This window comes from Xiphophorus maculatus, chromosome 16 (assembly GCF_002775205.1).
Source record: "Xiphophorus maculatus strain JP 163 A chromosome 16, X_maculatus-5.0-male, whole genome shotgun sequence".
Taxonomy (NCBI): domain Eukaryota; kingdom Metazoa; phylum Chordata; class Actinopteri; order Cyprinodontiformes; family Poeciliidae; genus Xiphophorus; species Xiphophorus maculatus.
In genome coordinates this window covers 20,552,786-20,565,896 of record NC_036458.1, presented here as the reverse complement: position 1 = coordinate 20,565,896, position 13,111 = coordinate 20,552,786, and the positions used below count along the sequence as shown (strand labels likewise).

The following is a 13,111-nucleotide window of genomic DNA, read 5'->3' as shown; positions in this document are numbered from 1 at the left end:
TGTTCTCCCTTGTGCTGCTAATTCTAGCAACTTTCATGCAGGATACATTTAAAAAATGGCCGGATTTTCTATTGGATGAAAACAATCATTAAAATAGAAGATAATTATTGTACAAAGAAACACATATTGAAGATTAGAGACTATTAACAATTTAAGGAGTTTTTCTGGGTCTACTTAACGATCTATGCGTTCTGATGTATTTGTTCACAAAATAAGATTGAAATAGAATCCGTTTTCACTTAAATTCAGTTTTGAATCTCCTTGCCATCTTTAAGAATCCTAATTTCTGTTCTTGGCTGTAAGTTTGATCAATTTTCTCTGGAGAATCAACCGTAGTCCGTAGTAAAGACAGAAATAAAAGGACTACTGTTAAGCTTCCAATTGATTAAATTGGGTTAGCTTAAGAAGAACACATGTAAAAAGCCTCTCAGCTCTGAGGGCGTTTAATGGAATCTGTTTGTTTGAACAACGAAATGCTTCTACAGGCAGCGCTAGATTTACATTGATGCAGGAGGAGTTGGCTCATTGATTTGGCTTTTACAGAAAATTATACACTTCAAACAATGTTAGATTTAAAATATTTTTATGTAACAATGGGCGTCGAGGATTACTTTACTGTTCTTACAGGGGGATCAGTGCTGTTTCAGCAGAGAGTATTGGGAAAGACTTTTTATCTCAGCAGGAGGCCTAAAAGCACAGAGAAAGTCAGCTTAGGAAACGCTGAGCCAAACAGGACTTCTACCATATTTGTCTAAATGAAGCAAAAGCATTTTGTTCCTCTTAATTTTAACCGTTTAATGTAAAATTGCTGCGTCTTCTTTTGTTTTTGTGTTTTTAACCGTCCAATAAAGTTGATGGAATATCACCTTTGTATTTTTTTTTTGTTACAGAATTGGACATCAAGTATTAGTTGGTTTCTGTGGAAATGTGATCAGTGATTACCAAGGTTGGGGTCACTAATCAACAAACGTTTGGTCTTTTATGTCTTGTTGGAAAATAAATCTAAGTAAAAAAAAAAAATACAGTAAAAGGATATTTAAAGGGTGCACTGATAAATCGGCCTGAGTTTTCTTAATTGTGGGTAATCTTATATCGGCTGTTGCTTACACAGGGTGTATATGCATCCTTAAAATTCTTAAATTTATCTAAAATTAAGGTCTTAAAATGTCTTAAATGTATTGAGGGGGAAAAAGTTGGCCTTAAATACGTTAATCAGAAGTCTTAAATTTTGTTGTCAGAACCATCTTATCTAATCCTATGTAGTTTCCTCTTTTTTTGCAGGACTGTTGCGCAAAACCTTGAGTTACACTCAGACATCTTCACTAGGCGGTTGAGGCTACTGCTTAGCAGCTGCTAATATACTATGTAAGGGTAAAGCTAGGTAGCTTACTTCCATCCATCATGGGTAAGGGAAAATGTATCACCAGATAGCGGACAACCTTCGTCTTAGCTAGCACCTTATGCTAACCCATTGATTTATTTGCAGTTTTGTGCATTCCAGTCACAACATGGGTCTTACATTTCCTCCAGAAAGGTCTTAAATATGAGACGTGAAACCTGCAGAAACACTGTACAGGAGAAACCTGTCTCATCCTTCAGACTTCATATTACATGTGTGCGGTTAACACAACCCAACTTAGCAATCCTATTGTTATATTTTCTGTGTTTTTTGGTCTTTTTTGCAAGACAAAAATTGGTATTGGCCAAAATTGGAACTGGCAGGTCAGGTTTTTAAAAAATCAGGGGTGTATATATGTTGTTTTTTTGTGTGTGTGTTGGAAACTCAAATACTTAGACTTCTTTGTTTTTACTTTTTGTCTGCAGAAGTCAGCCAGACATTAGCAGAGAAATCCTTGACACTGACGCACACTTAAAAAAAAAATCACATTCAGGGCTATGGAGTTGTAGTCTATAGAGGTTTTTTCTTTCTATTTTTTTGAGAGCCTGCTTAGTGGGATGAGTGAGGAAGTTTTAGAACTCCTTACTGTAGTTTATATTCAGAAGAATTGTTGTTTTTTTTTAAAGGCTGCCTCAGCTCATCTCTTCTGCCTTCAGTTTGGTCACGACTTGAGCTCACATAAAACATAGGCGGCCAAAAACGCATCCTTGTTTTTTTGTTTTTTTCTGAAGTTTTTCTGGCTTTGCTTTTATTCCAGTTAAGTAGCTTGATAACATGATAATCATATTAATAAAAATATAACCATTTCCAACTTTGACTACTCCAAATAAAACCGTAATTTTGATTGAGACAAATCGAATTCCTTGCGGAGGACTGACCGCAGATGGGAACAGCACCAAGAAGTTCAGGTTCAGCTGAGTGTAAGGCCGTTTTTTCCTTCGAGACCGTCCACCCTGCATCCTGTGGGTCTGTCACCAGCGCTATCTGCTGATGCTAATACTAAACAGCTCTGCTCCCAATACAAAGAGTGCCTCTCATAAGAGAACGTGTTAAGGCTTTGCATGTATACAGCATCCCTTAATCTCACTCTATTTTCAGTTTCACTCAGATAGTGGCTACGTTACTAACATGGGCTCTTATCTTGATGGTGCATAAAACAACCTTTTTCCACCCACGATGTAGAGCCTTAGCAAATATTCACTCTTGCCAAAGACATGGTGTCATTTGATCTTTATGTAGTTGCTGTTTGTTTTTCTTTTTTCTTTCTCTGCATTAGATGATATGTAATTTCTGGTTTTTGAAGATTTAATTTTTAGAAAAATCTGTATTTTGTGTTTTGGTTTTTTTTTTTGTCCCCATCAAAGCTCTCCTTGTGTTTTTTATAGTTCGCTGTGATGTCAGCAAGCCCATGGCTGCCATCTTGTTTTATTTATTTGGGCTTTGAATTCAGGTCAACACTATGATCAAATGTAAGGGTCAGGCTAATTATTTTCTTATTACCAAAATAGTCGTAATGTTACGAAGATAGAGTTGAAATAATACAAGAATAAAGTCGCAATATTAGCAGGATGAAGTTGTAATTTTTTGAAAACTCCAACACGAAAAATAACAAATGAATCATTCAGGCTTTTTTTTTTTTCCTCTCACTAAAACAACTTTTTTCTTGTAATTTTAATACGTTCTTCTGTTAAAATCACCTCGTCATTTTTGCTGATATCATAACTGCATTCTTGTAATTAAACAAAAACCCTCATTGTTAGGCCATGTTGATTACTGATGCAACATGGCGCTTCTGAGGTCTAAACTACACCTTCAAGTCTGTCGATTTTATCTGTGTGTGTATTTGTGTGCTATACTATTTATTTTTTTCTTTAAAGCACTGTTGCCTCGCAGCAAGAAAACCTCCAGCTCAACTCCCTTCAGAGTTCCCAGGTTCTTCCATCCATGCATACACTGTTTGTTTTCCGTGTCTCTGCAGCCAACCTAAAAGCTTGCGATTGCTTTTAAAGCGAAAGAAGATACTATTTTCAAGCAGGAAATTAAAATCGACATGAATTTTCTTTTAGTCTGTCTGATCTGATACTTTTCTCATCGCCTAATTTTGTCAAACGTTTTGCGTCGTTCAGAGATTTTTAGGTGTTGATAAGGCTACCAACCACATTGGTTAAAAGTTTATATTCACATCTGTGTTGAGGAAGTCCAGGTTCCCCACTAAATAGCAATCCTATTGCATGTTTTTCTTTTTCCGTTTTACAGTCATGACGTGTTGTTAGTATATATGCATACTGTATACAAAGCACATTTCCATCGTTATCTGTACATGGCAGGCAGATCTGTTGAAAAAACCCTTCCTTTTTTTTTTTTTTTATCTCTTCAATCAGTTTTAGTCGATCGGTTGTTAAAACCAGCAAGTTTTCAATCATGTTTCATTACGACGTTGTGCTAAACAACTTTGAAGGCTTGTGTTAAATATTCTTACAGTGCAAATGTAAAAGTTTAAGGCATTCCTTAAACTTGAGGCAGAGTAGCTCGGTTTCACAAAATGATATCTCATCATGCATGGACAAAAAGGGGAAGTTTCTTGCCTTTTGAGATCCCTTTTTTTTTTGTCTTTTTGTGTAAGTGTCTGGTCTCGCTTGCAGATGTTTCCACAACTCATTTGCGTGTTTGTGTATTTAACCATTTTGTACCTCTTTCTCTGGTTTTCATGCCGAGTGGTTTAAGTCGCCCACTGCAATATCTTTAGTACTGAACTCTGAAGATGCGGCGTGTACACATTCAGTTGTAAATTACATAATATACCAACCAGCCATTATGAACATTTGAGGTCAATTTGAGCCAGATGTCTTTCCATATTATTGTCAGTTTTATCCAAGGAGAACAAACTTAATCAAAATTTAGCTTTCTTTTTGTTCATTTGCTGTGTGAGCAAACGGTTTTAGAGTCGCACAGCAACAAGCAAGTGTAGGCCACAATGATGTCTTGTCGTTGCCTTGAGCATTGGACACTTGTTCTCATTTCCTCTTTAAATAAATAAAGATTAACAGGCTTTATAGCTGACCGAATTTGCTGCTATTAGCAAATCACTGAACCATGCCCCTGCAGCATGTCTTACAATCCCTCTTTATCTGTACAGAACCTGCTGTTAGTTCATATCGTTATATAGGATCCGACGATGAAATGGGACATAAAATAGTTTTTTTTTTTTGTGTGTGTGTGTGTGTGTGTTTTTTCTCGTGAAGCAGGGCTGAGGTGCGACATGCCCGTGGACTGAAGGGTTTGTTCCTTCACTCCCTGTTTGTTCTATTTTGCAATGTAGCTGAAAATAACACATTTATTGTGTGTTCATCCAAACAAAAACAAGAAAGGCAAAAAACCCAGTGACCTTCTTAGTTCTTTAACCTCCTACCTCCCAAACACACAAATGACCTTGGACTTAACTGTATAGGGATTGCCTGAGGAAGAGACAAAACATTTCAAAACACACTTCGAAAATATCCGTGTAGGCATCGATGTAATCTTTAAACTTTAGAAATTGAACAAAATACGACTAGATTAGTGATTTTCTTTTTCAGCTCTGATGCAGCAGAAATGGCAGTAGATTCATTTATTTATTTTTTTGTACAGCTTTTAGGTCAGTGACCCGATCAGTACTTTAGATGTTTAAAAAAAAAAAAGAAATCCTATGTTAACAGATTTCCAGTTCCCAAGAATCATCAGGGACTACCTAGAAGTGCTGAGCCTAAAAAAAAACAAAAAAAACTTTCAACTTAATTAGCTAGAGATTCTGAAACCAGGCTAATACAGCTATGCTAGAATAACTTATCTGACTATAATCATTGCTGAAACCTAAAGTGCATTGATGGGTTGTTGGAATATATATATTATGTCCCATTGAAACCTTCATGAAGGACATTGACCTGTTTGAGAAACCTGAGCCAGCGTCGGAAAATCTGAATTGCGTATACGGCGTACCACAGCAAACCGTTGTCTGGTCCATGTAAGCTCTTTGGCTTTGCTCCATTTTCAAGTATTACCGCTAAACCGGCGTCGATTTCCCCCATCTTTGTCTCGTTGCATCTCAACACGCTCTGGTTAATGCTACAATTTAGCTGCTTTCACATCCTCCTCGATCTCTTTCTCTCTCTCTCTCTTCCAACCCCCAGCAGCTTCCTGTGTCTAAAAGAAAACTCCCACCAACTTTACGTGCACACTGCAAACGTTGGTGGAGTTTCACATTTCAACTTTGTGTCTCTTGAAGAGCTTTCATAATCACTTCTTGGAGCCATAATTTACAAATTGGCGGTTATAAAATTACATTATTGGTAGTGATGGGGTTTAAGTCCATTGCACTCCTAAGATCCCTGTTTTTTAATGATGCATCATTGCATGTTAACGCTTTGCATATTGATTTGACTTCTGTTGTACTTTATGAGAAGTAACAGGTCAGAGCTGCCTTGCACGTTTGGAATTTCTTTTCAAATCTTAGTCTAATTTAAGAAAGGTTTCTACTTTTTTCTAAACTCTACAGTTTCCCACTCTTTTGCTGAATACTCTTTTTAAATAAGTCGCATATTACGCCGTTTAAAATAAATCCTCAGTTTCTGAACAAACTGAGGATTTACCAGCTGTTTCAACACTCAAAGCAACTGCTGTAACTTTTTCCCTTCACACTTTTGCACTAGAAGGTTGCTTACTATTCTCTCAACCAATCAACTTCCACGTTGCTGCACATCAGAAAAAAGACGGTTCGACGCATCAGCTGAGTTTTTCAGGGCTTGCTTTCTCTCCCACTGTAAATCTCTGCTACAGAAATCCTGTTATCTTACATAAAACAAAATTGCATCTTTTTTTAAATGTTTTTTTTTTTAGTCTCTTTATTATTCTCTATATTAGACGAGCGAAATGCCCATCTCAATGATTCACTTTTAAAGCAGTACTGGAAACATGTAAAAGCTCAAATATCAGCTCATTTTAGTAATGGAAGTGGTGTTTGTTTGAGCCGTTTTCTGCCTTGTGTCTGTGTATTGAAATCTTGAGCACAAAGTCAACATACAGTATGAACAATTGTGCATTTCAGCTTTTTTGTACCAGCAAATACCTACTACTGGGGCTAAATGGCTGCAAAGCTAGGCAACATTTCTTTTCGAGTTAAAATCTGTTAGGTGAAATTGCTAAAATGCGTTTTTGTTAGTTTTTTTCCCCCACTGCATGTTGCTTACACTTTAACAGTTTCTTTGCGTCTGCTAAGACAAAGCAAGATTGAGTATATATTGTTGGGTTTGAGCTGCAAGTAGCCAAGTAAAAGATCTGTTAATCACTGAAAGATAACCAGCATAGAGTACATATCCCCTACAAATATAGGCTCTACACAATGCCTTCCGATAGTTTTCACACCCTTTGTACTTTCTCACTATTTCTCATGCCACAGCCTCAGATTTGATGTCGTCAAGAAGTACAGCATAATTGGGAAGTAGAAGAAAAGTTAGATTTTTGCCCATTTTGTTCCCTATTTAATAAATTTTGTCTGTTTCTGTAGAATGTCACTTGTTCCCCAATATAAAAAACCAATGAACCCACCAGAGATATCAGAGATAAAGTTGTGGAGAAGTTTAATGGACTGGTTAGTGGGGGGGGAATATTAAGTGTCTGATGGTAACAATAGAGGTGCTGCAAATAACACACCACAGCAGGAATAGTCTGACACCAATAGGGGTGCACCAATAAATAGACTCCGGTTTCCTTTAAATTTTTTTTGTAATCGGCAATTAGTTGGTACTTGCATGTGAAGCCAATCTCATCTACTTCTGTAAAGGTCTGAAAGTAAGTCACTGTTCCCTTACACTTTGCAAAGAGAGAGAGCTGCTTTACACACCCACCCTCCAGGTAACACATGCACGGTTAGACAACCGGACAAGCTTTAGCTGTGCTTTCTATGAAACTGATTGCACTAGAAAAAAGCCATAAGACGTTTCCTTAGAAGTCCACCCAGTAGACACCAAACATGTGGAAGAACGTGCTCTGCTTTTCAACCTACTTGTAAAACATTATTGCCTTGTTTCCACTGTGCAGTACAGTATGGGTCGGTGCGGTTTGGTATGCTATTTTACTGTCCGGCTTATTCAGAAGAGTGTTTCCACCAACAGCTGGACTCTTAAGTGGACAAACCTCCAACGTGGCATCATACTAGTGTGACGGGAAAAGTGATGCAATAGTATGTCTCTTCTTGACGCAAGCAGTGATGGTTTTTCTGTTACTCAATCAACAGACTCACACCAGTAGTGTCACTCTAACTCTATCATTTAGAGTTGGGGTGCTGTCTCCATACTGTCTGAAGTAAAAAACACTGTATGAAGACAGGTCGTTGTTAGTCATTGCCTTGGGCAATCTTTTAATTTTTTAGACCTAAATACAATAGCGAAACACTAGCAAAACAGAAAAATCGACGTTCTCCATCCAGTCAGGCAGAACATGAGGGAGCTGCAAAGAAGAATTGGAGTGTGAGAAACATGATGCCTCACCAGACTGGCAGCTTTAACTGCAGCAAAAGGTGCTTTTACAAAGCATTGACTCTTGTTGTCAGAATATATTTATCACTATCTGCTTGGGTCTATCATAAAATCCCACTAAGATGCAATGAAAGCTTCCTCAAAGCACAGGAAAACGGACTGAAATGTACAGGCTGGCTGTTCCTGAATAAAGTATAAAAAAAAATAAAATAAAAACACAGTAAAACAGCTCATTGTTGGTCATTGCCTTGGGCTGTCTTTTCATTTTTTTTGTGTTGCAATTCAGGTTTTCTGTGCAATTTACTTTTTTTAAAAAAATGTATAACCTGGGTTCACAGAAAGTTCCCTCTACATCCCGTCATTGAGTTCTGCAGAAGCCTGTTGCGGACACATCACTTGAAATAAGGCGTGTTGAGGCAGGAACACTCTTAACACATGTAGTGAAGTTGTTGTAATCAATTGAACATTTAAAGAACAAGACTGTTTCAGTGGGGAAAAATAATGAACTGCTGGTTGCTGTTGTGTAGAATGTTCATCAAAAAACTTAAGTGTGTGAATGTTAAAACAATAGAGGGTTATAGTTTCTAGTCACATGTTTCACTATGCAGAATAAACACTTACGGTGCTTCAACACCAGCCCTGTTTAGTCCGCTTTAGTCAAACTCTTAATTTGTCTAGAAAGTCTGCATGGTTTGGGGAAGTTTGAATGTTTAATCAAACCGCGGCGTACCTGAAAACCTTGACGTAAACTCTGGCGAGGTTCGAATGCAAAAAAAAAGTAAGAAGCAAACTGTAGGCCAGGGCATTCTGGGTAAATGCAACCAAAACGGACACGCGAGTCTTGTCCTAGCAGGAGAAATTGGCCGTCCTACAACCACTAAAATCTGACGCTGCTCCATTTTTGTTTTCATTTTGTAAAGATGGAAGTTGTTTGTTTTTTTTATATCACCCCGCAAGGGGTCTTTTTGTGGGCTCTAGTGTCCCTTTTTAAAAGTAGGCTGACGGGAAAGGGGGAAGAACAGGGGGAAAGGCGTGCGGTAAACGTCGTCGGGTCCGGGAGTCGAACCCGTGACAGCCACGTCGAGGCCACGTTGCCTCTGAATGTGGGTCGCGCTAACCCCTCCGCCACCACGTGAAGATGGAAGTCGTCTTCAGAGGTTTTTTTATTGTTTCCTTGTCTGGTTCGTGGTGCAGCGCCATCACAGGCGAGAAGGAGGACAGGTTTTTCAGAGTGTTTGGTTTGTTAGACACAGTACTGTTAAAAGAGAACAGCACCAACTGAAAATGTAACAAATGTTAAACAGAGTTTAAAACCCCCATAGCTTCCCAGCTCTCAAGAAGGAATGCCCTCTCTTCTTTTCTTAACCTTTAGGTCCCTGAACTGATGACAAAGTGGTTCTGTTTGCTTTGTGTTGCTCTTGCTTGCATTTTATTTGCATGTTGCTTTTTTTTCCCCTCTTTCCTCAACAGTCCTTTTTTTTTTCTTTTCCCTGTACTTATCCCCTGAGTGTCAAACCAGAGAACTGTAATTAGGTCTCACTCCTCATCTCCATATCACTCCCTGCAGATGTGCCATAAAGACGTCAGCTGCTGTATTTAAAGATTAAATTATTCTCTCTGCGTGTTCTTTACAGACATTTTCTTCCTTTTCCGTCTAACGAGAACAGTCCAAACAGAAACTAGTTTGATGGGATCCCCCCCCCTTCACAGTTCGATTTGCTAATCTGGCTAAAGTGGCCTATATTTTACCACACAAATGAAAGTAGAATGGTCCGGATTATGCAGATTTCAGATGCTAGCATTAAAGGCTCTTGGCGTTAAAACAACAGCTGTTTAGTAAAGCTGCACTTTGCAGCGAACGGCTACAAGATTGGTGTTAATGCCTTCTAAACCCAGCGGTGGCTCCAATACTAACACACTTCACATCGATTTAAGGTTGTATTTTTTTTATTTTTCTCACTTCTCAATTTAGTGTAAAGTTCATTCGTTCCCTTGCTTCTAAAAGTGACCATGTGTATAACTCGTCTCAAGCTGAACAAGGAACAGAACGATGGCTGTATTTAAGTTGCCCAGGAGAAAAGGTTGCATTCAGTTTGTTTTGGCCGTTTAGTTTAAAGGTGGAACGTTCGCTTTGTGAAGCTGTGACTTTGTGGTCTAACCAGCGGTCCATGCCAGCGGTCCATTATCGTCTTGTTTTTTTTTAAATGCGTCTTAACATTCATCCTAACACCTCCAGGATATTTTAAATCAGCACACTGATGCTTCATCACCCATTTTGAAGACTTAATCCCGCAGTCGTCGTCTCTTGCTGTGGGCGTGAATCATTCAAAGATCTAAAACTGTCACTGGGATCCTCACTGCTGTCTGTACATAAGAAGTAATCACTTTGTTATTGTTTTATTACAATTGTTTGACGATGAAATCTTACTTCCTGCTAACCCACAGATCCTCGACTGAAGATAAAATTCTACTTTATTTCTCTAAAGTTGGTGTAATTTTTACTGAGCAAAAAAAAATGTTGTAATTGGTGTGTTCCTCTTTTTATTCATCTTGATTTCAATGTTAAGCTTGGGAAAATTAAGGTATATAAAAACGTTTTAGGTCAATTCGTTTGTGTTTACATGAGTTGGGCCGAGGTGGCGTTCCAGCATGGCAGCAGATTCACTCTTTAATCCAAAATTCAAGCTCCTTAGTAGTTGGCTGCCGAGTGCAAAGGCTGGGGCAAACAGGAGCTTAACTTGTCTTCTGCGCACTTTTTTATTGAGTTGTGGACAGTTAGTGTGTCAAAATGCCAAGCCGCAATTTCCTGCAGGACTTCAGTTATACTTTGTCAACTGTGGTTGTGTGGCGATGTGGTGCGAGTTGAGTTTAGGTTATGTTTAGGGTAAATTTCAGATGAAAAGTTAAAGGAAACCAAAACAAAGTTCTTGTGAAGATAGAAAAGTGTGTGTGTGGTGGCTTTGTTTTCTGACACTTCTGATTATAAAGCGTGAATCATAAACACTTGATGTTTGTAAAAATAGTGATGGGTGAGATATTACTTCATTCTCTCATTCAGTTCCAGTTGAAAAGGATGATGCTAGCTTGCCTGTCCTGTTTTGGATGTGATTTTTTTTCTTCTTTTTTTCCTTCTTGCTTCTCCTTTCTAAGAAATACTTTAATAGACGAATGGTTCCAGTCAGCCACAAAGATTTACTTTAAAAAGTCACAATCAAGTAACTGTGTTCTTCAGTTGTTATGCTAATGCTGCTAGATCAAAAAATAACGATGGAAATAAATTTGACCTTGCGTCATAGCTACAGTATATCTGACACCTTGAAATTGGCCTTTGTCTCTTTAAGAAGCTCCCACCCCTCCATCATTTCCTCACAACAAAGCTTTGCTGCCTTGCTGCTTCTTGGCAGTGTTGGACTGAGTAGTAGTTTGTGTGATAGCTTAAGCAGACGCATAGTTTCACCAGGTGTTTGCTAAATGCTGCAGAAAGTTAGCTTTCTGGGGGCGGAGCTTGTCTTTGGACTGAAGTTGTAAATGTTGCCACTTCTACTGGTGAGTATATACCAGTATGGAACCTTATAGGGTTGTTTTAAATAGATGTGGGGGTTTCTTCTTTTTTTTACGCTTCTTTTTTTATGCCTATTGTTAACTGCATTACATTCATAAAAAATCCGAATTGAGTCACTAAGCAATGAGAGATTCGCCTCTCTAGTTAGCCATGATAGCTAACCTTAAGGAAGTCGCTGAGATCCATGAACATGAAGTTCAGTTTCTAAGGATTTTTAAGGCATTCGTTAGCATCATTACGCTAACAACTTTGGATCTTTCCTAACAAAAACAACAAAACAAATTTGACAGCTCAACACCAACATTACTTTCTAACACTGACAGCTGTATCTAGTAGCACCATGTTGATTTTGCCCCAGCAAAATTACACAAGACATCAGCGTAAATATTTGAACTCCCATCGGTAATGACACAGGAAATATGACAAACTAGCATACGTATACCTGAATGATTGTTTGTCCATTTTCTTTTTGCTTACAGTGAAGACGGAAGCATCTTCAAAAGCCTTTTTATTGGGAATTTTAAGATCCAAAACGAAAGCGCTCTTAAGGCACTGTGTTGTTTGGAGTCCAAATAGTCTTTGAAAACTTGAGTTAAAAATTTGAAGTGAAAATGAACCAAAGAGTAACACAAATAATCAGAGGTTTAACCATAGTAACAATTATAATTGTTTTTTGCCTGTAGGGTCTGTTTTAAGCTGAACCTTCTCAACATATAAGCCACTATTAGGAGAAACGGCTCTGACTGGAACAAACGGCTCGCTGCTCCTGCTGCTAATGTGTTCAGTTATCTTTGTCTGGTCCTTCCATTATTACATATCGCGCTGTTCCAATTACCCGGATACGACTGTAAAACTCCGTAACAACCGCAGTTCGACTCCGCATATGGAAGTTGTAACTGCTGCACCGCCTGAGTAAATGAGCAAGCACTGCTTTATGGACAACAAGATTGCTTTGTGTGCAAACAGGCGACATAAGGAGCTTTGACAGGTCCATTAAACCCACCGTTTTGGGCGCAGTAGGCTTTGGACTCGAAGGTCCCGGTGAAGCTTTAGCTCATCTGTCTTGATGCTTGGGTCTGACCCGCTGCAAAAGTCCCGATTAATTCATACTCAAGGTAATCCCTGCTCCTGGTTTATTTCAGGTTGTGCAGATTTTTCTTTATGTCTGCAACTGCAACTTTTACATTGAGTGCATCGCTGAGCAACATGTAGTTCTCCAAAGCCTCATGACAGTTGCATGAGGTTGCCAGGAAGGACAAATATAGGTCTAGTTTAATAGTCTTATACTCGGCGCTCATATCCTGCCGAAATCTAAACAAACGCAAAGGTCCCCAAGTCTTGCCAGGCAGAGAATAAACACTGGTCTATTGTAGGATAAACTACAACAGCCACACACGTGTCACTGACCTTGCACTAGAAGGAAGCAAAAGAAAGGAATCATTTTGTGCTGTAACTCTCTCTCCTTTCTTTCCCCATATCACTCGAAGTTTGCTAAAGCCGAAAAACATCAAGCTGGTGTCTCTGCATGTGATTCATCAGATTATTCGAGTGAATATTTTCGCAGGACTTCCTGACTAATAAGTTTCACGCTTGAGTATGATGTGGCACATACTCATGTTTGACACACACATGGGTTTGTGG

The 13,111-nt window shown here is 38.6% G+C and overlaps 1 protein-coding gene across 1 annotated transcript in view; it reads left to right on the top strand.

Annotated features, from left to right (window-relative positions):
* The window catches only part of grb2 (growth factor receptor bound protein 2), a 32,495-nt gene that overhangs the window by 3,793 nt on the left and 15,591 nt on the right, over positions 1-13,111 (top strand). The gene's annotated exons all lie outside the window — the stretch shown is intronic.